Source organism: Chrysochloris asiatica, unplaced genomic scaffold (assembly GCF_000296735.1).
Source record: "Chrysochloris asiatica unplaced genomic scaffold, ChrAsi1.0 scaffold00034, whole genome shotgun sequence".
Lineage (NCBI taxonomy): Eukaryota > Metazoa > Chordata > Mammalia > Afrosoricida > Chrysochloridae > Chrysochloris > Chrysochloris asiatica.
The window spans coordinates 23,250,669-23,273,824 of NW_006408552.1; the positions used below are offsets into that span (position 1 = coordinate 23,250,669).

General features: G+C 48.0%; 1 pseudogene; it reads left to right on the top strand.

Annotated features, from left to right (window-relative positions):
- Positions 1–6,995: 6,995 nt before the first annotated feature.
- LOC102810695 lies at positions 6,996–22,890 on the top strand (annotated as a pseudogene).
- The last annotated feature ends 266 nt before the right edge of the window (positions 22,891–23,156 follow it).

Genomic DNA, 23,156 nt, shown 5'->3' on the forward strand with positions numbered 1-23,156 from the left:
CTCAACGGCACTTAGCAACAACAACAACAACAAGCCCTATTCCTAAGGAGCCTTGGTGGCACTGTAGGATAAACACTGGACTGCTAACCACAAGGTAGACAGTTCAAACTCCCCATTGCTCTCAGGAGAAAGATGAGGCTTTCTGCTCCCACAAAGATGAAACCTACACGGAGTCACTGTGAGTCGATATCAACTCCACGGTGGCAGGTTTTTGTTGTTGCTACTGTTCTGTTTTGTTGTTTGGGGTTTACAGGCTATTCTAAGGCCTGACACAAAGCAGCCATTGATAAAACATCAGCCTCTTGAGCAGGAACTTGAATAGCTGAGCTATGTAGAAGAAGACAAACTTCAACTTCACATTTATCATATCTCTTGGGACTCAGGACAATGGTCTGCTTTCTTTTCACTTTTCTTTTGGCATAATTTCAGACTTACAAAAAAGTTGCAAGAAGAGCACAAAGAATTCCCATATTCCCATCACTGAGACGTTCCAAGGGTTCAGACGATTCCCTTACCCATTCCTTTCCCTTCAATATGCTGCATTTTGCTGCTGAGAGGTCTTGACTTGTATCTGACAGTCATTTTGATCCTCACAGCCATTCACATTTACTGAGCACCCGATAGGTGCCAAGCATAACTCTAAGCTCTTTCATATCGCTATATCCTCACACAACCTATGAGGTGAGTCCTGTTATCATCCCCACTTTACAGATGAAGAAGCTGAGGCACAGCAGTCAGCAAGTAGTGGAGTTGATATGCAGACAAGGAGGCTGGAGACCAGCAGGGAAAGAATGAAGTTGGCTTCAAGACTCAGAAAATAAGGAGGGAATCTAGGTGTTGGTAGACTTTTGTCAGAGACATAAATACAAGGCATCTTTACAAAGGGAATTTGTGGGGTTACATTCTAAACTGCCTGAGTTGAAGTGTCAACTGTGGAGCGGGGCTGTGTGAGCGAGCCAGTGTAGGGCTGTGTGAGTGAGTACAACACATAAGCTTTTGTAAGCAGGACCTTGCCTTCTCAGTGAAGCCACCCACTGTAGCTGCCGTCTTTTCTTTTGACGTAATTTCAGACTTAACAAAAGTAAGTAAGTTGGCTCAAATCTGATCATAGCAACCCTGTGTGCGTCAGAGTGCAACTGTGGTCCACAGGGTTTTCAGTGGCAGAATTTTTGGCAGTAGATCACCAGGCCTTTCTTCTGAGGTGCCTCTGGGTGGGTTTGAACCTCTGACTTTTTGCTTAGCCTCCAAGAACATAAACCATTGACATGACCCAGGGCCTCCATAGCTGCAGCACTGGAGGTTCTTGCTGAATTTGTGTCATCGGTAGGATTCCTGTTGGAATTCTTGGGAGTCACACTCTGCCTGGCTTCACTCCTAAAGTCCCAAAGAAGCCCAGGTGGTGTCATGGTTAAAGCGCTTGACTGCTCACAAAAAGGTGAATAGTTTGAACCCACCAGTAGTTCTGGGGGAGAAAGATGTGGCAGTAGTAGTAACTACAAAGTGTCCTCTCCCTTAGGAAGCTAACCCTTTCCTCCCTGTCTCATACCCCGGTTTTCCTTAAGACACTGGATCCCACTGGGTTGTCATTGCCTTGGAGGAGTTTGTTTCCACTCTCAGACTGGGAGCTCCTGGAAGGCAGAGCAGGTTCCTAGCACCGCTCCGCCTGAGCCTGCACACCTCCTACCCTGCCTCTTCTGCTCTTGCTTACCCTCTTCATCGCTTTTCAGTCACCCCGGCCTTCAGACAATTCCTCTAACAAGCCCCACACTAAAATCCTATTGGGCCCCAATTGATTCCGGTTCATGGTGACCCCCTGTGTGATAGAGCAAAACTTCTCTGTAGGATTTTCTTGGCTGTGGTTACGAATCAGGCTGCTAAACTCACAGTCAGCAGTTCGAAACCACCAGCTGTTCCGCGGGAGAAAGATGAGGCTTTCTGCTTCCGTAAAGATTTACAGCCTCGGAAACCCTGTACAGGGTCTCTATGAGTCAGAACCGACTCCACGGCATATAACAACAACAACAACAAATCTTTACAAAAGCAGATGGTGCTGCTTTCAATCTCTAAATTAATTGTTGTTGTGAAGTGCCGTCGAGTCAGTTCCGACCCATAGTGATCCTGTAAAGGGTTTCCAAGGAGCGACTGGTGAGCTTGAACCACCAACCTTGCAGTTCAAACCGACTTTGCAGTCTAGCGCATTAGATTGTTGTTGTTGTTAAGTTCCGTTGAGTCGGTTCCGACCCATAGCGACCCTGAACAGGGTTTCCGAGGCTGTAAATCTTTACGGAAGCAGATAGCCTCATCTTTCTCCCGCAGAACCGCTGGCGCATTAGATTAGCACAAACTATTTGTGCTGCCTGGGATCGATCTCCCTAAACTAGGCTTCTGTACATCCTTCTCCAAGTTCTCAGTTCAAACGTCTCCTCCTCAGAAACAGGTCAGCTCTGAACATCTGGCTGACTCACCTAGCAGGCCTCTCTCCCTTCTGCGTTCTTGTTGGGACCTAGTACTACCTGAAGTGGTCGTTCCTGATTTGTTAGTGTCCCTACCCTCAGACACCGTCACTTTTAGGGTGTCCTGATCTATGGAACTTGAGTTCCAATCCCTGCCCTATTGTTTACCTCTGTGGGACAAGCTTCTTTCTTTTACCCGTTTATTGTAATGGGGGAAGGTTTACAGAGCAGATCATCTCTCCCACCTAAAGCAAATCATACACATTTTATTTCATCTCATGGATTGCAATCCCCTCAAGGTAACATCAATCATCCCTCTTCCTCCCTGTGTTTGTTTCCATTCCTTCTTTGCTAAATCTTCTGAACTTTGTTCTTGGGTAAATGATGCCTTTTTATCTCAAACAGAGGATTATTCTAAGGTGTCCTTTGTGCTACTGTTCAGTTTTTAGACATGTCTATTGTTTGGTGGCACTGTGGGAGAATGCACTGGACCACAAGGTAGGTTTGAATTGCAACGTTGGCCATTCATATTCACCAGCCGCTCCTGGGAACCTTATACAGAGCTGCTATGAGTCAGAACTGACTTGAAGGCACTTAACAAAATTTAGTGTAGGAGTTGGACTACTCACCACAAGGTCAGCAGTTTAAATCCACCAGCTACTCCTTGGGAGAAAGAAGAGGCTTTTTGCTCCCATAAAGACTTACAGTCTCAGAAACCCTATACAGGGTTGTTATGAGTGGGAACCAACTCCAGAACACACATCATTGTTTGGCTGAAAATTGAGCTACAGGGTTGAGTTCAGTTGTAGACCTGAAGGGTGACTAAAGGCAGTAGTCTCCGGGTTTACTCTAGTTTCTTTCTCATTAGCGAGTCCGGTCTTTTTAATTATTATTATAATTTTGAGTTCTGTTTCACATGTTCTTTCACTGCATCCACGACCTTCTAATGCGCAGCAGAGCACATTTCTTAATGGCTTTCCCCCAAGGTTTCCCCATCTGTAAAATGTTATCATTAAGTGCCAGCAAATCAGTTCTGATTTACAGTGAGCTGTATAGGATTCCTGAGGCTGTAAATCTAAACAGGAGCAGAAAGCCTCATCTTCCAGAAGCAGCTGGTGGGCTCAAACTGCTGATCTTGTGGTTAACAGTCCACATAGGTATTGTGAAGATTAAGCCTAACAGATTGGTTAAATAGCTCAGTTGCTCACTGAAAGGTCAAACCTACTAGGGGCTCCGTGTAAGAGATATGAAGCAGTCTGCTATTTAAAAAATTAAGTCTTAGAAACTCGATGGGGCAGTTCTATTATGTCCTACAGGTTTGCTATGAATCGGAACTCAATGGATGGCAATGGGTAAAGGGTAGTTTTCCTATCTAAAAGTTCTGGACCCTCCTGATGTGGTGCTGTAGGATCAGCACGGGACTTGAAACCACAGTCAGCAGTTTAAACCCACCAGCGGCTCCTCAGAAACCCTTTGAGTAGGGATCATTCAACGGCACTTAACCACACCAGCATATGGGGGTGGTGGTTGTGTAAGGTTGAGTCGGTACCAACTCATAGCGACCCTGTATAGGGTTTCCGAGGCTGTAAATCTTTACGGGAGCAGAAAGCCTCACCTTTCTCCCGCAGAACCACTGATAATTTAATGACCTTGAGGTTAGCAGCCCGTCGCGGAACCCCTACCGGTGCTCAGGAAAACATGTTGTTATTAAGTGCTGTTGAGTCGGTTTCGACCCATAGAGACCTTGTATACGGTTTCCGAGGAACGACTGGTGAACTTGAACCGCCGACCTTCGGGTTCAAACTGACTTTGCAGTTCAGCGCAAAATTAGCCCACAGCGCCACACCAGGACTGCAAAACATCTGTTGAGGAAGAACAAACACAGGCGCTTGGTGTAAATTGGGCTGTTGGAAAGAGGAAAGGGGCTGGCCAAGCCAAAAAACAATTGCCCTGCTGCGGAGTGGGGTAGTAGTAGCAGGAGGGGAAGAGGAGGAGAGCAAAACGATCCGCCTTCCACTTCAGTCTGAGAACGAAGTGTAAGTTGCTGTGGGACCGTGGCCGTGGTGGGAGTAGGAAGGATCCTTGGTGGGGTGTTGGGCTCACCCCAAAACTGGGACTGAAGGCTCCAACAGCGCCTAGGGCTGCCCCTCTGCCCCGCCGGGAGCCGGCGGGACTCGTTCCCCGTGGAGTGCTGCGAGGGCGCCTGGGCGGGGCCCGTATGCAAATAGGCTGGGGCCCGGAGGCGGGGCGAGGAGTCTAGCTGCCTCGCTCCGCGCCCAGGAAAGCCCCGCCGCACAGAGGAACAGAGGAGGACCGAGCGCCTGGGCCCCCCCTCCCCCCAACTCTCCGCTTGAGGACCCTGAACGGCGAATGGACCGGGAGAGCGCAGGTAGGACCTGTAGCCACGAGGAAGGGCCAAGGGGTCCGCCCTGAGGGCGCAGTGGGCAGGCCAGGGACCCCTGAAGCGCCCAGACCCGGCGCGCCCCAAACTCGTGCTGTCCCGAGACACCAGCGAGATGGACCCTCGGGGACTTTGGGGTAAAGGCAAGTGTTGGGTTACGCAGCGGGTGCGCAGAATGTTGGTGGGGATTGGGGAGAAGAGCCCCCTCAGACCCCATTGCCAGTAAATGGATTCTGAATCATAACGACCCTGTAGAGAGCAGAGAATCTTGGGTTTCTGAGGTGGTGAATCGTTACCGGAGCAGACTGCCTCCTTTTTCTTCCGCAGAGTGGCTGGTGGGTGTGATCTTTCAGCAGCCCAAGGTTTAACTCACTACGCCACCAGGGCTCTCGTTTGGGAGAGAGTAAGGGTGAGAAAAGTTCTGATGATCGATCGTGAAGTTGGTATTGAAATCAAGGAATCGGAGGAAACACGGCCCTTTCGGTTGTTCTCCTCCACCGAAGATTTCCTGGGTCTTGTTTCGTGCGCCCTCTGCTCTGCAAATTGGAAGGTTTCTTAGGTAAATCGCAATAACCTCTTTGAGGCACTGGCCATGTATCGGATTGGCCATTTTCCAGATAAGGACCCTGAGGCACATTAAGTAACTTGCCCAAGGTGACGCCTTGGTAATGTGATACCAGCGCTCCCTCCTCTGCATCTCTCAATGATAATAGTCATCAAATGGTCCAGCTTACAAGGAGCCCTGGTAGCGCAGTGTGATAAGCACTTAGCTGCTTAACTGCAAGGCCGGTCTCTCTGGTAGAAAGATTTATAGTCTCCAAACCCTTTATAGGGTCGTTGTGAGTGGGAATGATGGCAGTGTGTTTATCCTGCTCACAGGAATCTCCAGCGAACTTGTTGAAAAGCACGTTCCCAGGCCCCTTTGCTGAGATTCAGATTCAGTAGACTCAGGAATCTGGTTAATTTTTTTCTTTTTAAACAAAATCTTGGTTTTTTGTCACCAGGCAAACTCAGTGCTGCTGCCTGAATTTGGGGAGCACATCCTCTGGAAGCCTGGTCTCCAGCCTTCCCTTGCAGGCTCTCTGCAGATGTCACCCACTGCCGGTCCTCCCATGGGGGTCACCTTTTAGGAGCCAGGGCATTTACTAGGGCATTATTGCTTTATTGAAAATCCTAAAGTCTTATGGGGAAACTGAAGCTCAGGTATCAGGAGATCCAGAGACTTGGAATTGCTGGTATTGCCAAGGCCTCTTAGAACTCTGAGAGCCCAGCCCATATTACAGATGGACACACTGAGGTGCCCAATGGGAGGTGGCATAAAGCCACTCACTGAGCGCTACTGTGTGCGCTTCTGGGTCTGGTGTCTCTTCCCACAGACTGAGGGGGAGCATTGAAGGTGGGGGCGGGGCACAGCAGGGCACTGAGCCAGCCTTGCAAGCAGAGGACTTTGGCTGGAGGGAATGGCCATTGGTGCTCAGCAGAGGGAAGACCTGGACTTGGAGGACAGAAAAGACATTGGAACCCCGGGAGTAGAGACAGTTGAGAGGGACTGAAACACATAGAAAGGCCTGAGTGCCTTGCCGAGGAGCTTGGATTTCATTCTGTAGGCTGGTGTGTTTTACATTTGTTGGAGCCAGTGGGGTTAGGCTGTGGGTTGCTAAACCACAACCCACCAGCTGCTCCACAGGAACACGATGAGGCCGTCTGCACACATCGAGATTTACAGTCTCAGAAGCTACTGGAGCAATGTTTGTCCACAGGGTCACTCTGAGTTGGAATAGACTCAACAACAGTGGATTTAAGCCAAGAGAGCCTCAATGCAGATTCCTGGGCCCCACCCCGTACCTCTGTATCCACATATGTTGGGAGGTTGTGGGATGCATGGGGGATGAAAACTACTAGGAGGACCTCCTCCTGGTTACAACATATCAGTTCCTGGCAGGTCTGGGATGACCTACCCATTTCCACATTCTGGGCTGTGACTCAGTGATGACGTAGTTTATGTACCACAATACCAGGCCATAGGAGGAGCTGTCAGCTCTAGGACCTCAGCTTTAGAAAGGAGCTGAAAGGTACAACCAGGAAGTGAGAACTTTTCCTACACTCCCTACTCTCACTCCCCCTGCACCTGCTTGGGGAGGATGGAGGTGAGGTTAGGGTCTCCCTGGGTTTTTGTGAGGGTTACTGGCTTCATGTTTTATAAGATACTTAATGCAGTTGCTGATACACAGTAGATACATCGTGAATGTTCCAGACTATTCCTCCCTGTCCTGAAGTTTATGGCACAACACTTTACAGTATAAACTTGAGAGCCAGGTTGCTCCGCACAGTGCTGGCTTTCTGTTTACTGTTCAGTGTGGCCTCCTGGTGTGGCGCTGTAGGGTAAGCACTGGACTGCTAACCACAAAGTTGGCAGTTCAAACCCACCGGCTGCTCCTCAGAAACCCTGTACAGGGTCCTTATGAGTCAGAACTGACTCGATGGCATTTAACAACAACTGTGTGACCTTAGACAGATTACTTCTCAGAATCTCTTTTCCCATCTGTGAAATAAGAATCCTGGTAGTGATTACTTTATAGGATTGCCCATTGTGTTGATTCTGACACATAGCAACCCCATATGTGTTTTACTAGAACTGTGTTTCATAGGATTTTCAAAGGCTGATTCTTTTAGAAGTATATCCCACACCTCCAACCTTCTGGTTAGCAGCCAAACACGTTAAGTGTTTATATCATCTCTTGGTGTTGGTGTTAAGTGCTGTGGAGTTGGTTCCAACTCATAGCAACCCTGTATAGAGTTTCCAGGGAGCTGCTGGTGAGTTTGAAATGTTGACCTTGTGGTTCAAACCAACCTTGTAGTCCACAGTGCCATCAAGCTCAACTCACTGCCATCGAGTGGTTTCCGACTCATAGCAACTCTGTCCGTCTTTGTTGTTGTTATGTGCCATCGAGTTGTTTCCAACCCATAGCGACCCTGTACAGGGTTTCCGAGGGTGTAAATCTTTACGGGAGTAGAAAGCCTCATCTTTCTCCCGCAGTGCAGCTGGTAGTTTCGAACCGCTGACCTTAAGGTTCGCAGCCCGATTCGTAAGCACTACGCTACCAGAGTCCGTCTTTACAGGAGTGGAAAGCCTTATCACCCGAGGAGCAGCTGGTGGGCTTGAACTGCCGACCTCATGGTTAGCAGTCTAGTGCTTATCCTCAGTGCCACCAGGGCTCCTTATAGAGTTATGTGCTGTTGTTGTGAAGTGCCATCCAGTTGGTTCCAACTCACTGCTATTGCTGATGTTTGTTGTCGTGAGTACCATCCAATCTGTTCTGCCTCATAGACCCTCTGTGGAGTGGCTGGTGGGTTTGAGCACCAAGCTTGCTGTTAGCAGTCCAGTGCTTATCCGGCAGTGACATCCCAGGAGTCCACTCATAGCTGTGTTGTGGTTGTGCTGATGTGTGCAGTGGCTTTGCCTTAGGCCCCACGTCTAGGAGTAACAGGACAGATCTGAACCCACTTTCCTTGCTGGCTTGTGTTCTTCCTTTCTGGGTCAATTTGCTAGTATGACCGAGAGAGGATGTGTTTTCTGAGCTGACAGACGCTTCCTTTGGCAGGAAGGAAGAGAGGTCGGAAGTTTGCCTGGTTATGGATCAGAGCAGCATGGTGGGGTTTTTGAGGGTCCTACATTAGATGAGCCCTGGTGTGGCGCTGTGGGCTAATGCGTCAGACTGCAAAGTCATTTGAACTGCAAGGTCGGTGGTTCAAGCTCACCAGTTACTCCTTGGAAATCCTATACAGGGGTCGCTATGGGTCGGAATCGACTGGACGGCACTTAACAACATCAACAACATCAGACGAGAAGCTTTCCCCTCTTGCTTTGTTGTATGCCTTCCAGCAAGTTACTCTGACTTCCTGAGCCCCAGGCTTGAAGAGAGATCAAATCTGGGTCTTTCTAGGTGTGTGACCTCGAGGAAGTTGCTGAACCTCTCTGCACTTCAGTTTACTTGTTTGTAGAATGAGGGTTTTGGGGGTGAGGTTCATGAGATAATTTTAATAGACATTTGCCCCTGAAAAGGGCTCAGTGATTGCCCGTTCTCTCTGCATGTAGCATAGAGTCACTTTCCCACGTCCACCTTCTGACCATCGCATTTGTTTCTTCTGTGAGCATTCTTTGAGCACTGCTGGGTGCTAGTGTAGCAGTTGGAGAGTCTTTGCGCTTCTGAAATGTACATTTTAGTTGAGAAGACAGGCAATGAACAAGTAAGTAGAGCAAAACTACACTCCCCTTATCTGGAATTAAGAAATCCACTAGCTCTGAAAGCAAAACATTTTCTTGTGACTCATTTGGAAGCAGACCCTGACCTCAACTAAACATGAGACTCTGGCATCTTTATGTATCCTCCTTGGGTGCATGTTCCTCTGTCGGGCTGCAGGGAAATTAATGTGATGGATTAGGGCTGGTGCCCCAGACCATTGGGGGTGGTTAGAGCAGGGGGAGGACTTTATATGAGACTGCGTTTCTGAAGTGAGTGATTCTGCATTCTGAAACATATCTGGCGCCAGGACTGCACAGAGAGACTGTGGCCTGTCGTACCCTGCCAATTGGTGACAGTGCTGTAGAGAAATGTAAAAGCAGGTGGGGCAGAATCCAGAGAATCTCCCTGAGGACGGCCTGGCAGAGAGAGGGCTAGGTGGAGGGGACCAGAGAATGGTAGAGAGGGACTCATCTACCCCACTGACCCTGCTTCCGGGCCCTACTGGAACTTCACCACCCGCTCTGTAAACACAGTTCTGTCTAAATACATACATCCTTGCCCTTCCAAGAAGTAATGATGCCTCTGAGGTTTCAGGTATGACTCCAACTGACTCATTCTTGTTTCTGGGTCCCACAAGTGCCTCTTCAACTAGCTAGTGTTGCTTAACAGGCCCAGGGTCTTTGTATGATATCTCAGGACCCTCACCAACTGGGTCCACATCTGAGTCCTTACGGCCTCCTTTCCAGAGAGAGGCACGAAATGGGTCCTGGTGAGGGGCAGAGGCTATGTTGAAGGTTTGGAGGAACAGAATTTCTGGAGGGTAGAGTTCAGGCAGCTGGTTTAGAAGATTAAGCTTCCACCCTGCAAAGCCACTTTCAAAGTTAAGAGGAACCAGCACTCACATGTCTGGTCTTGCCAGCCTTGGGCTCTGTGCCTAGCCTAGACTCATTCCACAAAGTGCTGGCTCATGGGCCAGGTGCTGAGGTACAGCAGTGAAAGAGACAGAACCAGGGCCCATGTGGACCTGACACCCCAGTAGAGGAGGGGCCTGGAGGAGGTGACCCTGGAGCTGAGATCTGAAGTTAAAAAGACAAGTACATATCCAAGTGGGATCAGGGACAGCATGTGCAAAGGCCCTGTGGTGGGAATAAGCTTGGTGTGTTTGATCTACAGGAGTCTAGTGTGGTTAAATGATGGATTGTTGTTGTTGTTAAGTGCTATTGAGTCAATTCTGACCCATAGCGACCCTGTATAGGGTTTCCAAGGAACAGCTGGTGAGCTTGAACCACCGATCTTGTAGTTCAAATGACTTTGCAGTCTGACACATTAGCCCATGGCGCCACTCCAAGTGATGGGTTGTTGTTGTTAGGTGCCATCGAGTTGGTACTGACCCATAGCGACCTTATGCACAGCAGAACTTGATGGGTAAAAGGGTAGAGTTTAGGGGTAAGCAGGACCATATACCCACATTATCTCCTTCAACTTGCATAGTAGCCCCATGAGGTCGGAGCTCCTCTTGTCCACATTTTATGAATGCAGAATTGGAGGCACACAGAGGTGAACTAACTTGGCAGGGACACAAAAATAGGTGAGAGTGTTAGGCTGTAAGCTTAGCACCCCCAGAGTCCCAGCCTTAACCTCCATGGGCAGATTCTTCCCTGAATATATGTCAAATGAGTTTAAACACATAATGGAAATAATACCTAACTGATGCTAAAGGCCCACCTTCAACTAGATCTGCTTTCTTACATGTTGTGCTACCCAGCTGCCCAGCACCCTAGGAATGTGGTCAGGCCAGGGTCAGTTCTTCTAAGCCCCATTTTACAGATGAGTCAAGTGGGGTCACCGCCCCCCACCAGACCAGAGTGTGTATGGAGGGAAATTGAGTTTTCTTGGAAGTCCCAAGTCCATGCCAGGTGCTTGGTTAGGTGGATGTAGGTGTGAGTGGGTGTCCACGCATTTCACTGACGAAGAAACTGAGACTCATTCAGATGGCAGGCACAACTCACAAGTGCCAGAGTCAGAATTCAAACCCAGGGCAGGTGACCCAGAAACCCACCGAGTAAGGTTTCAAAGTGCTGAGATTCTTGGCTGGAGATGTGGGCACATAGACACAGAGAACTGGGAGGGAGGACTGAGGTTCTGGAAGCAGGAAAGGGAGCTTCTATGGAGGGCGGACTCAGCTCTCTAGGCTGGACATTCCTCCACGCCCCGGAGCCGCAGCATCCTGACAGGCACTTAAGTTTTCCACAACTGGGAGCTCTAATGGGAACTATCCCTCCTGGTCTGGGGCTAAATTAACTGTCTGGCTTTGGTTCTGCCTCTTGGTGGTGGTACTTAGCCCAGCATCTTTCTTACCCAGATACACAGCTAAAGTGCCTTCTGTCACTCCCCCGATCCAGGGAATTGCAAGGTCAGTCTGGCTTTGGCCATGATCCAACTGGTCAGAGTCCCACATGAAACCCATTGTCTCTCTCAAGCTACCCAGTCAGAGAGGAGGGAAGACTTTCACCTCCTTGGATCTGAAGCCTGTACTTCCATTGATACAACCTGAAATCATACTTTGTAGAAGCCATATCCCACATGGACTTCTTTTGGGTTTACTAGCTAAGACCCTTCAAGTCTTTCTTCCGTATTAATAAAAGTTCCTTCCATTCTGAAATTCCTTGTTTGAGGCTAGCAGTTATTTCCGGTGTTTTATGTTTCTAATCTATTTCAGGACTTCTGGTGTGACAAAAAAAATAATTTATTATTTCCCTTTTAACTTCAAAATTATTTTTAAGTATTATGTTCTTGAAAATTTGAAGATTGTTGTTACGTGCCATCGAGTTGGTTCCAACTCATATTATACAGGATTTCTGAGGAGCATCTGGTGGGTTTGAACCGCTACCTTGCAGTTCAAATTGACCTTGTGGTCCAGTGCTAATCTTTGTTGTTGTTAAGTACCGTGGAGTCGGTTCCAACTCATAGTGACCCTGCACAGGGTTTCCGAGGCTGTAAATCTTGACGGGAACAGAACACTTCATCTTTCTCCCGTGGAACCACTGGTAGTTTCGAACTGCTGACCTTAAGATTGGCAGTCTGACTTGTAACCACTACGCTACCACAAATACATTCTTTTTATTTATCTCTAAATATATTGCATTATGGTCAACACATATGGCTTTTATGATATCACTGATGGAGAATTGTGGAGCTTTTCTTTGTAGCATCTTCAGGTCATTTTTTCAATACATGTTTCTTTTGTATTTGAAAAAAATGGTATTTTTGTTGTTAGGGATATAGTTCTAGAAATATGTCTGTTAGATCAAGCTTGCTAACTGTATTGTTTATATTCTGAGTTTTGTGTGCCTTCCACCACCTGATTTGTCTTTAATTATGATGTGTTATGTGTTATCTTGTCTCAGGTTTCTTTCTTTGCTTTTTAAATCTATATTGTTAGGTGCCTACAGGCTCATGCTTTTATACCTTTTTAATGAATTGTTTTTTTAGCAGCTTAAAACAGCCCTATTTCTCCCTTGTAATACTTCATTGCCTTAAATTTTATTTTATTTGATATTGGTATTCCTATACTTAGTAAGGAAGCTCTGGTAGCGTAGTGGTTACGAATCGGGCTGCAAACCTTAAGGTCAGCGGTTCGAATCGGGCTGTGAACCTAAAGGTCAGCGGTTCGAAACTACCAGCTGCTCCGTGGGAGAAAGATGAGGCTTTCTACTCCCGTAAGGATTTACACCCTCGGAAACCCTGTACAGGGTCGCTATGGGTCGGAACCGACTCGACGGCACACAACAACAACAACAACAATACTTAGTAAAATTTGCGTTTTTCTTGACTATAGAATTTTTTCAGGGCTTTATTTGATTTTGTGTAACCATAAGCGCAGGACACTTTTTGGCTCAGTCTGGCAGCCAGATACGTTTAAAAACAAACAAACACGAAACTTCCATTCCAGTCTCTGCCACCAACGTTCTCAGTCACCTTGAGCAGTTTGTTTTCTGTGTTTGGGCCCTAACTTCCTCATCTGTATAATGAGCCATGCCTCACCTTTCTCTTGGGGTTTTTGTGAAAACCAATCGGGAAATAGCTCATGCAGAAGCCCCTCATGCCTGGGTGCTGTGGATAGCCCTGGTGTGGCACTGGAGGAAAGCGCTGGCTTGCTAACCACAAGGTCATCGGTTCAAAATCCTACCAGCCACTCCTTGGAAACCCTATTCAGGGTCGATATGAGTTGAAATGGACTCCACAGCACTTAAAGACAACATATCCCAATCAAGGAACAAAACAGGACCAGTCCCTCACCCCCACCATCACCCCCCACACACAAGTCTTACCCGAATTAGGACAACAGTACTGTCCTACCTTAGCCTGACTGCCTGCCCACCTCATCTCACCCCCGTTGGGACAGTGGTACTGTCCTGACGCCTGTATGCCCACTTTGCTCAGTGATGGATCTGGGAGGTTCGTCGGTCACCGCTGCATCAACACTGTCCTACCTCCCTTGCCAGCCAGTCTCCTTGCAGTGGGACAAGGGCAACCAAAGGGGGCTACTTGACAGATGAGGAGCCTGAGCCCCTGACAGGTCCCCCACACTTAGGCCCAGAGTTACCGTCCGTGTCCCAAGAGTGTGTATGGATGACCACCCATGCCAGAAGCCATCTGGGGCAAAGCAACAGGAGGAATTTGAGAAAGGAAAGTGCCTCTGCCAATCCCACGACTGTCTGTAAACAGAAAATGAACTGGGAGCTCTTATCCACTCTGAGGCATTGAGGGACAAAGTCCTGGTCATTTTGAAACACATTCCTGGGTGAGGGCTGGGCAAACAGTGAGGGTGTGACCACACTCAGCCACTTTCTGATTTGTCACCTTAGGTGATTTCTAAGCCTTGGGCTCTCCTCTGCCTGGTGTCGTATCAGACCACATCATCCATGCTGGGCTTGCTGAGAGGAGCCAGCAGAGAGGCATCTAAAAGGAGCGGGCTATTGATGGCCCTGCATTGTGGCTCCAGAGCCTACTAACTCTCCTTTGGCACATTCCAGCATCTCTCTGGGCCTCAGTCTCCCCAGCTCTACACTGGGGATGATGGTGTCACTCATGCTCTGTGTGTGCCAAGTGGGATGCAGTGGGTAGGGCCTGACGTGTCCCTGGGAAGGTGAGTGAAGTGGACTCCATGGCCGAAGAGGCTAGGTCATGACCTCTGATGGCTCGAGGAACTGGGAACTTGGAGGGGTAACTGTTGCAGCTTCTCCAGACCTTGGAAAGGAGACCCGTTGGCACCTGCAAATGTCACTGTTGTTGTACAGCTGATTTTGACTCATGGCCACGCCATGTGTGCAGAGTAGGCCAGTCATCTGAGGTGCTGCTGGGTGGAGTTGAACTGCTAACCTTTTGTGTAATAGTGGAGCCCTTAACCCTGTGTCCCATTCAGGGAATCGGGACTGATAAATATTGGCAAGACAGCCAAAACCTGATTAGCATCCTGGGGCCAGCTGCCATGTGAGAGAGAGAGGTTTCTGCTGGGGCAATGATTAATTATCACGTAATGTCCCAATTATCAGCTCTCTGGAGGCAGGCTGGGGATGGCCAAGCTGTGCGCCTGCATCCATATATTTAAAGGAGACTCCCAGCCTGAAGTGGCCAGTGTTTACCCTGTGATAAGAGGCAGAAATGTCCACCTCTTGGGACTGTTTTCTGCCCCGGTCAGCCAAGGGAAGTTTGTTCATTCATCCATTCAGCTGATAATATGAGCCCCTAGTGTGTTCGGGCACTCTGCTAGGCCCTGGGGACATAACCCTTGTGGAAGGCCACACTCCACTGGGGGATTTAGACAACAAACAGATCAGTAAGTGCAATGCTGGTAACTAAAACAAACGAGGGGCTGTTGCCCCGGAAGGGAGACGGGGACATGGCCTCCTCATTCCTTGGGGTGTCAGGTACCTTCTGAAGCTGGGCTTGGCTCCCTGGACCTTCCATGGGATTGCTGAGCCAACCACCATGCATGCTCACATTCTGTAAAGTGGCTCTTGGCACATGAAGGTGGCCTGTCCCCAAGACAGTGACCCTTGGGAGCCTCCAGCCCTCCCTGTCTCCCTCAGTCAAGGCGCTTCTCTACATACCCTCTGGGTTTCAGCCAGTGTCTGCTGAAGACCTTAAAATTTATCTTCAATCCCAGATTTTCTCCTGAGCCCCAGACCTCCAGCGCCTCCCAGGAGCCCTCTGGCCACTTGGACACAAGTCTGGCAAGACTTGTGGGCTTCCTGTCTTGTACCCCCGGCCTCCTCTTCTTCAGCCTTGTGCTATCCTGTCTCCTGATAGCTCTGGTAGCCTCCAACCCTCTCCCTTGCAATCTGTTTCTCCACTTAGAAGTCGAATCTGAGCCCGGTCCTTAGTAACCTTCAGTGGCTCCCCACTGCCCTGGGGATGAATCTTTTACCATGTCTGGTAGACAGCTTTCTCACCTGGCCCCTGCTGACCCGTCTGCCCTCAGTCCCAACCCTCCATGCGTCACTCCAGCCAAATGTGAGCTGGCAGTAGGCCATGCCCTCTTCCTTTCCGGTTAGTTACTTACCCACCATCCCAGTGGTTCAGACCAAGCTCTGGAGTCATTTTGACTCCGTTCCTATTCCTTTTCTCTTATCTACTCCCAACATCCATCTGTCAACAGGTCCTTCAAAAGCCCCCTACAGCTCTAAGCTGGGCTGGTATCTCCAACCTGGGCCTGAGTGTAGCCTTGCAGGTTCCTGTTCTGCTCTTGACCCACACCACAGCAGTAGGATCTTTCAAAAGTCTCGTCAGGCCACTTCTCAGAACCCTTCAGTGACATCCTGTCTCACTTGAGTACCTGAGAAAGGAAGGAAGAGATGAATGGATGAGTGAACAATTGTTTGCTTCCCTAGTATTCAGCACATAGTAGGTGCTCAGCAAGAATAAACGAGGGCAGGGCAGGTGGATGTGGACCCAGGAGCACACATAGATTTTCAATCCCACATCCACACCCTTCTGCATCAGTGGTGAGGGGCGGCAGGCAGATCTGGCCCCGGGTGGGGCTGAGGGTACTGACTCAGCTGCAGGTTCTGGGAAGCCCCCCAGACGGCAGTTCTGGGAACACTGCTGCCCCAGGAAAAGTGTGGTTCTGGCCCACTGCCAGATCACCCAGGCCAGCTTCTGATTGGAGTTCCAGGAGTGGCTCCCTCTCAACGTGTCACTTGGCACAAGCTTGATTGCATCCTGTCTCCGTGAACCAGGCCGTGAACCAGGACTCACACTTACCTTGAGAAACAGCGGAAAAGTGAGTCATCTTGAGTTTCCCACAGCGTGGCAGCTGGCTTCCCCTTTCTTAGCCTTTCTGTTCTCCTCCTGCTCAGGCATCCTGACTCTGCTACCTTAGCTCCATGTCACTGACCTTTTCATGTGCCCTCCTGGGCTTCTATTTTCCTCTTTGGAGTCTAGTAACACCTCCTAGGGCAGCAGAGCACAGTGGACTCTGGGGCAAGACAGCTGAGGTTCAAATCCTGCCTCTAACTGCTCTGTGCCTCATTCTTCTTATTGGTCAGTGTGGATTTAACTGCACCCATCTCAGGGATATTGTAAGCACTCAGCTGATTAATTGATCAAGAGAGGTGTTTGGCACCTGATTATTGTTGTTGTTTGTTGTTCTGAGGAGCAACTGGTGAGGAGCAAGGTCAAAGCGACCTTGCAGTCCAGCACATTAACCCATAGCACCACACCAGGACTCTGGCACCTGATTAGCATTGTCAAATAGTTTGTATTTGACTGCTATCCTAAAAGTTGGTGGTTCAGACCCACCCAGCTGCACTGCAGAAGAAAGGCCTGGTGATCTGCATCCATAAAGATCACAATCAACAAAATGGTTCTGGAGCAGCTCTACTTGTAACACATTAAGTCACCATAAATGGAATCAACTCAAAGACAATAGGTTTGTTCTAAACATGTGTGTGTGTATGTGTATTGCTGTCAAATCATTCTGTCTTTGCCTCTGCATTCTGAACTACAATAAACATTCACACATGATAGCTCACTAAAATGTGTGAATGTTTATTTCGGGGTGGTGATAGTTACTGTGACAGAGATGAACAGGGTATGGCGATAAGATAAGGATTTTTCTGATCCATTGGAGAGGGGATCCGAAAAATTCTCTCTAAACTGTTTGTGGTACGAAGGCAGTGAGGAGGACAGAGTTGGGAGGGCCTCAGAGCAGTGAGGATGTCGGTGGGGAACAGGGAGGGGACAGGGAGGACATCAGAGGTTTAACTGGGGAGTTGCCTTTTATTTTTCATTTTTTAAAAATAGACCCTTATTTTGTGGCCATTGTAGATCCACATCTAGTTGTAAGAAATAATGCAGAGTGATCTCCTATACCCTTGAGTTTCCCCAAAGGGTAGCATCTAGCAAGATTATATGCGATGTCACAACCAGGATGTTGACATTGATCAAATCTGATGATCTTGTTCAAATTTCCATGCCCCCCACTCCCCCCACCCCCTGCACTTTGTTTGTGTGTGTCTATGTGTGTGTGTGTGTTTGGTTCTGTGCCATTTGATCACCTGTCTGGACTTGTGTATCCTCCAGTTAAAACAAAAAAACAGCTCCATCCTCACATGGTCCTTCTCGGTGCTCGTTTGTAGCCACACACACTTCCCTCCCTCCTGTTCTTAACCCCTGGCAACTACTAAAATGGTCTCCATTTCCATAATTCTATCATTTCAAGAACGCTATATAAATGGAATCCCATGGTAGTTTGGGAGAGGTGGAGGTCAGCAGGCAGTGCTTTAGATTTTATCCTGGATTTTAGATGCTCCAGGTTTCAGGATCATGGACCCCAGTTAAGAAAACCTTCAGGAGCTGGACCCTAGAGGGTATGGGCAAGCAGTTCCTGGCCTGGTTTCCAATTTAAACATGGTAGGAGGATGGTGAGTCATGCCTGCCGTAGCTCCTTCCTGTGCCACCATCCTCTCAGCCCCAGAATGAGGTTTAAAAGTTGCTTCCACTGTCCTGCTCACGGACACTCCAAAGCTGCTGTTTATCTGGCTTTCTGTCTTCTCTTAGTATGACCTCACTTTTTTTTTTTTTTTTAAAGCTGTTTCTTTCCCATTGACCCTTGGGGAGTCTGCAGTCAATGAAATCCCTAGGCTTTTCTGTCAGACTTTCTAGTTCTGTGTGTGGGCACCTCATGTTTCATGTTGATAAGCAGAGTGGCCGGCTTTCCCAGGTTTGTTTCATTTCATGTTGTTGGGTTCAGTGGTGCTTCTAAGAGGAGAGGTTGAAGGAATTGGTCTGTTGGAATGCCCTGTGGACTTAGAAGCAGGATCTGATTCTAACTCTGCCCCTCTTTAGTGTGGGATCTTGACCTCTTTGGGTCTCAGTTTCATCAGCTGGAAAATGGGGTTAATAACAGTACTTAGTTAGGTCTTAGGGTAAATTCAATAAGGTAATACTTTTAAAGCACTTAGCTAGATGCTGGGCACAACTAAGTGCTAGCCAAGCAGGGGTTTGTTTATATATGTCTTGGCCCAGCATAAGGAAATTGTTTCCAATAGTCAAAATACTCTACTCACCAAGTCTGAGGAGGAGTCCAAGCAGACACTGGAAGCAGCCAGCCAGAGACGAGGTATTTACAAGGCATTGCCCTGGTTGGTAGTGGAGCAAGGCAGGTGGCCCCGGAGACCCCTGGGGAATCCCTTGATTCGTTGGCGAAGTTGAAATTATGGCCTCCCGCTGACTACTTGTTCACCTGGCAGTTCCTCTTCTGAGTTTGAGTCACCTGCATCTTTTCCTTCACCCTCTGTGCTAGTCAGAGAGAGAGGCCTTTTGTCTCACTGGGTCTGCACTGCCCTGTGCTTGCCTCTGAAATGCACACCCTGCACCTCCCTGAGAAGCTCGCTGGTGGGCCTGCGTGTTTGCATGTTTGTGTGCTGCCTTGTCACAACAGATCGAAGGTGACAACCTTGATTGGTGGAAGGCTTGACATTTTAGTCCATCTGACTGCAGTCCTGGTGTGGCGCTGTAGGATAAGCACTAGACTACTAACTGTAAGGTCGGCAGTTCAAACCCACCAGCTGCTCCACACTTAACAAGTGACTTGGGTGCTTGTTTTGCCCCCATTGGAGAACTTTACCACAAAGCCCTTCTGCTGTGTGACCCTGAGCAGGTGTCTTGGCCTCTCTGATTTTCTTTTTACAAAATCAGGGCTCAGGTGACACTTTTGTTTCTCGGGCACAGGATGCTGTGGGCATCGGTGAAGTTGTGGGACTGAAAGTTAACAGGAATCTGCAGAGGAAACTGGTGTCCTGGCCATCCCTCTGTCTCCCCAGGAAAACTTTCCAGTTCAGGCCGAACCCTGAGCCAGGCCCATTAGGGGCCCCACATCTTATCCAAAAGGTATTTGTGCAACACACACTTAATTGTGCACCTGTGTATCTGGTACCCTTGCAGGTGCTAGGGTCTCAGCAGTGACTAAAACAAAGCCCTGGCTCTTGAGGTGACAAACAAAAAGGGACAGTCCCCCACATTTCTCTGTCTAGAGCCTGGGGAACTGTGAAAACCACAGGCCAGTTCTCCCTTAGCCAGCCCTTCCATCTAGGTAGGCTAGGCTGACATTTCCCGTGATTTGTGTTTTTGGCAGGAATACCAGAGAAGTGAGGCTGTGCCGAGAACTCACAGTGCTTGTGTGTCTCATTGCTTTCATTGTGTCTGTGAAGTGCCCCGAATGGGGGGCACCTACAGTTTGTGTTTGTCTACTAACCTAAAGACTGGTGGTCTGCCTTGGTAAGGATTATAGCCAAGAAAACCCCTATAGGGCAGCCCGCTTACCCTGTCACACATGAGGTGGCCATGAGTTAGAATTTACTTGAAAGCAGAGGGTTTGGTTTGGTTTCCTTTATGTTTTTCTGACTCACTAATTAATTAGTAACTGGTATATTTACGAGGAGATCCTTTGAAGCTGCTGTGGTATACAACTTTGCCTTCTTCCCCTTTTCTGCTCAGATTGTGAGAGAAACACTTTCTAATGGAAAGGTTGGTGGTTCAAACCCACCTTGGAAACCTATATATAAATGGTTACTATGAATCAGAAGTGACTCAACAGCACTTAACAACAACATCTGTACAGAAGGAGCCTTGGTGGCACATTGGTTAAGTGCTAGGCTGCTCACCAGAAGGTCAGCGGTTTGAATCCACCAGCAGCTCTGGGGAGAAAAGACTTGGGACTGTGTTCTTGTAGAGATGACAGCCTAGCTGTGGGGCAGTGGTCCTGTCACATGATTCCACAGCCCATAACAACACCAGCAGAGACTCCAGGTCCCAATTTTCCTTTCAGTTACAGTTTGTTGTGGTTATGTGCCGTGGAGTTGGTTCTGACTCACAGCGACCCTGTACAGGGTTTCCGAGGCTGTAAATCTTTACGGGAGCAGAAAGCCTAATCTTTCTCCCGTGGAACAGCTGGTAATTTCGAACTGCTGACCTTGCGGTTCGCAGTCCGATTCGTAACCACGACTCTATTATTTCTTTTTTTTACTCTATTATTTCTTGTGATGCTCAGACTGTCCCTACTTCGGCACCTGCTCAAGCTGGCTGGCTCCTGTCTTTTTCACATGTCCCCCTGTTCTTTGATCACATCTCTGCTTTCTGGCATCAGAAGAATTGTAGGCATTTCTTGTACTTTTGTGGCTTCTGGAATCCGCTGTTTCTGCAGGAGCTCTGTGTCCTGTCTCTGCAGAAGCCAAGGCCTGGTGCTAAGACTCCATGGTAACCAAGCACATCACTGTGGGTTTATTAAGGAGGTAACCGATGCCTTAGCAGAATTTCAGCAGCACAGTCATGTTAGTATCCTAACTTTGATGGCACCTAATAGTAGCATTGTGACTTATGTAGGTGAGTGTCCTTGTTCTCATACAATATATGTTGAAATCGCAAGGAGTCATTTATTCTTAAATCTCATATATGTGGGAAAAAGAAAGGAAGGAAGGAGAGAAGGGAAACAAGAAGGAAAAGGTGGAGGAGGAGGGAGAGGGAAGGTCTGAGGTAACCCTGAGTTGGGTGTGTTTACAGAGCAGCAGGTGATGGGCCCTGGCAGGAGAGGAAGCAGGGCCTGCTGCATGGCCTTTTGGATTTTGTTGCAGGTGGGACAACGTTGTCCTCCACACAGCTCACAACTGGCAGAAGGGTGTCTAAGGTTAAAGTGTGGGTTCTTGCCACCAGGCAGAATCGCTTTTCTGAATAAGTCCCCAGATAGAGACCAAGGGGCCAGGGGTGGACCCTCTCTGCCTTGCTGGGTGTCTAACCTGGCACATTGTGTTATGGGATTCCATTTCTGGGGATTGATCTTACTGATAAGAACCGGAAACAGCGAGCCTGTCTTTACGCCAGTCGTTGTCTTAAAGGGTCTCCATGTTTTATCTTTTTGAATCCTCACAAGCCCTGACTGGTATTGATCCCACTTTACAGATAAGGAAACTGAGGCACCGTAGAGTTAAGCAACTTGCTCAAGGTCCCAGCTAGTGAGAGACAGAGCAGGTGCTTAAATTCCAGGAAAGAATCAGAGAAATATGCCCTAGCATAATAATGATAATAGCAACAAAAGTAAGAGTTAAATAGCCGTGGTCAGCATATGGGGAATGTGGTGGCTCTGTAGGATAAGCATTGGACTGGGAACCGCAAGGTTGGTGGTTCAAGCCCACCAGACATTCTGAAAGAGAAAGAGGATTTCTGCTCCTGGAAAGATTTACACGGAAACCCTATGCAAAGTCCCTGAGTCAGCACTTTTTGACAACATACAATGAAATGCTATTAAATTTTGATGTTTTAAATTTATATTTAGTGGCATGGAAGGCTATTAATGATGTCTGAAATTCAAAATGTAAATTTCGGTTTGTGGAGGATGCTGTTCTTTTGATAAATATACATATTTATATTTTTATATGAAAAGAATGGTATTAAGTAGTATTATTGCTGGGCCTTATGATTTTAGGGCAGAATTTAAACTGTGTTTTGTTTTAGAGTGGTTGTGCCTTCTAATTTTTAATCCTTAATTACTTATGAGAAAGAGCTCCGGTAGCGTAGTGGTTACGAGTCAGGCTGCTAATCTGAAGGTCAGCAGTTCAAAACTACCAGCGGTTTTGCAGGAGAAAGATGAGACTTTCTGTTCCCATAAAGATTTACATCCTTGGAAACCCAATACAGGGTCACTATGGGTTGGAACTGACTCCATGGTATACCACCACCACCACCAGTTATGTATGAAGGGGGTTTCAAAAAGTTCATGAAAAAAATGGAACTAAAAGAGAATGGAGCTTCCGGCCCATCAATACCATTGTGTGTGCTTGGACGGCTATGGAGCACATTGACCAAAATGAGGATTGTCTGATTGTGCTCTTGGGCACACACAAGGGCCCCCTGAAGCAGCATGACTCCCCCCGGTGGGACGGGGGAGTTAATATAACTCCAGGAGATCCAGGACTATGACAAAAAACCAGCAGTAGGTGCACCTTGTGATGGAGAAGGGTGAGAGACACCGTTCTCTCTTTCCTGTGCTTATCCACAGATCTGGCCAGAACAAAACCCAGAGATTCCGAAAGGCAATTTCCTGTCATTTCTCTGGTGCCGATGAGTAGCCGATGACTACTACATCGATGTGAAAGGCACCAGTCAAGAAAACATTGAGAAGGAGACTGTAGAAATAGCAAATAAACTCTCGTGAGTTAAAGGTATGGACATCATCCTGAAGAATATTTGGCACTTTCGAGCCTGGCTTGTAAAAGGAGAACGACTCACCTTTTGAAACAGCCCTTTGATGCTGCTCTCTTAAAAGAAAACAAACAATACACAATGTCTCAGGAAAATGCTTCATGAAATGATGTGATCTTTTCTATCACTTGTTAACAAAATCAAGAAGTATGTATCCGGTACTCGATTGCATATGGGTAATTTTGTGGTACAGTGATTTTGCTTTGACAGATGTGAAAACCAACCAGTCTCAAACCCATTGTGATCTAGTTAATAATGACTGATAAAAGATCCTATAAGACAGAGTAGAACCACCCCATA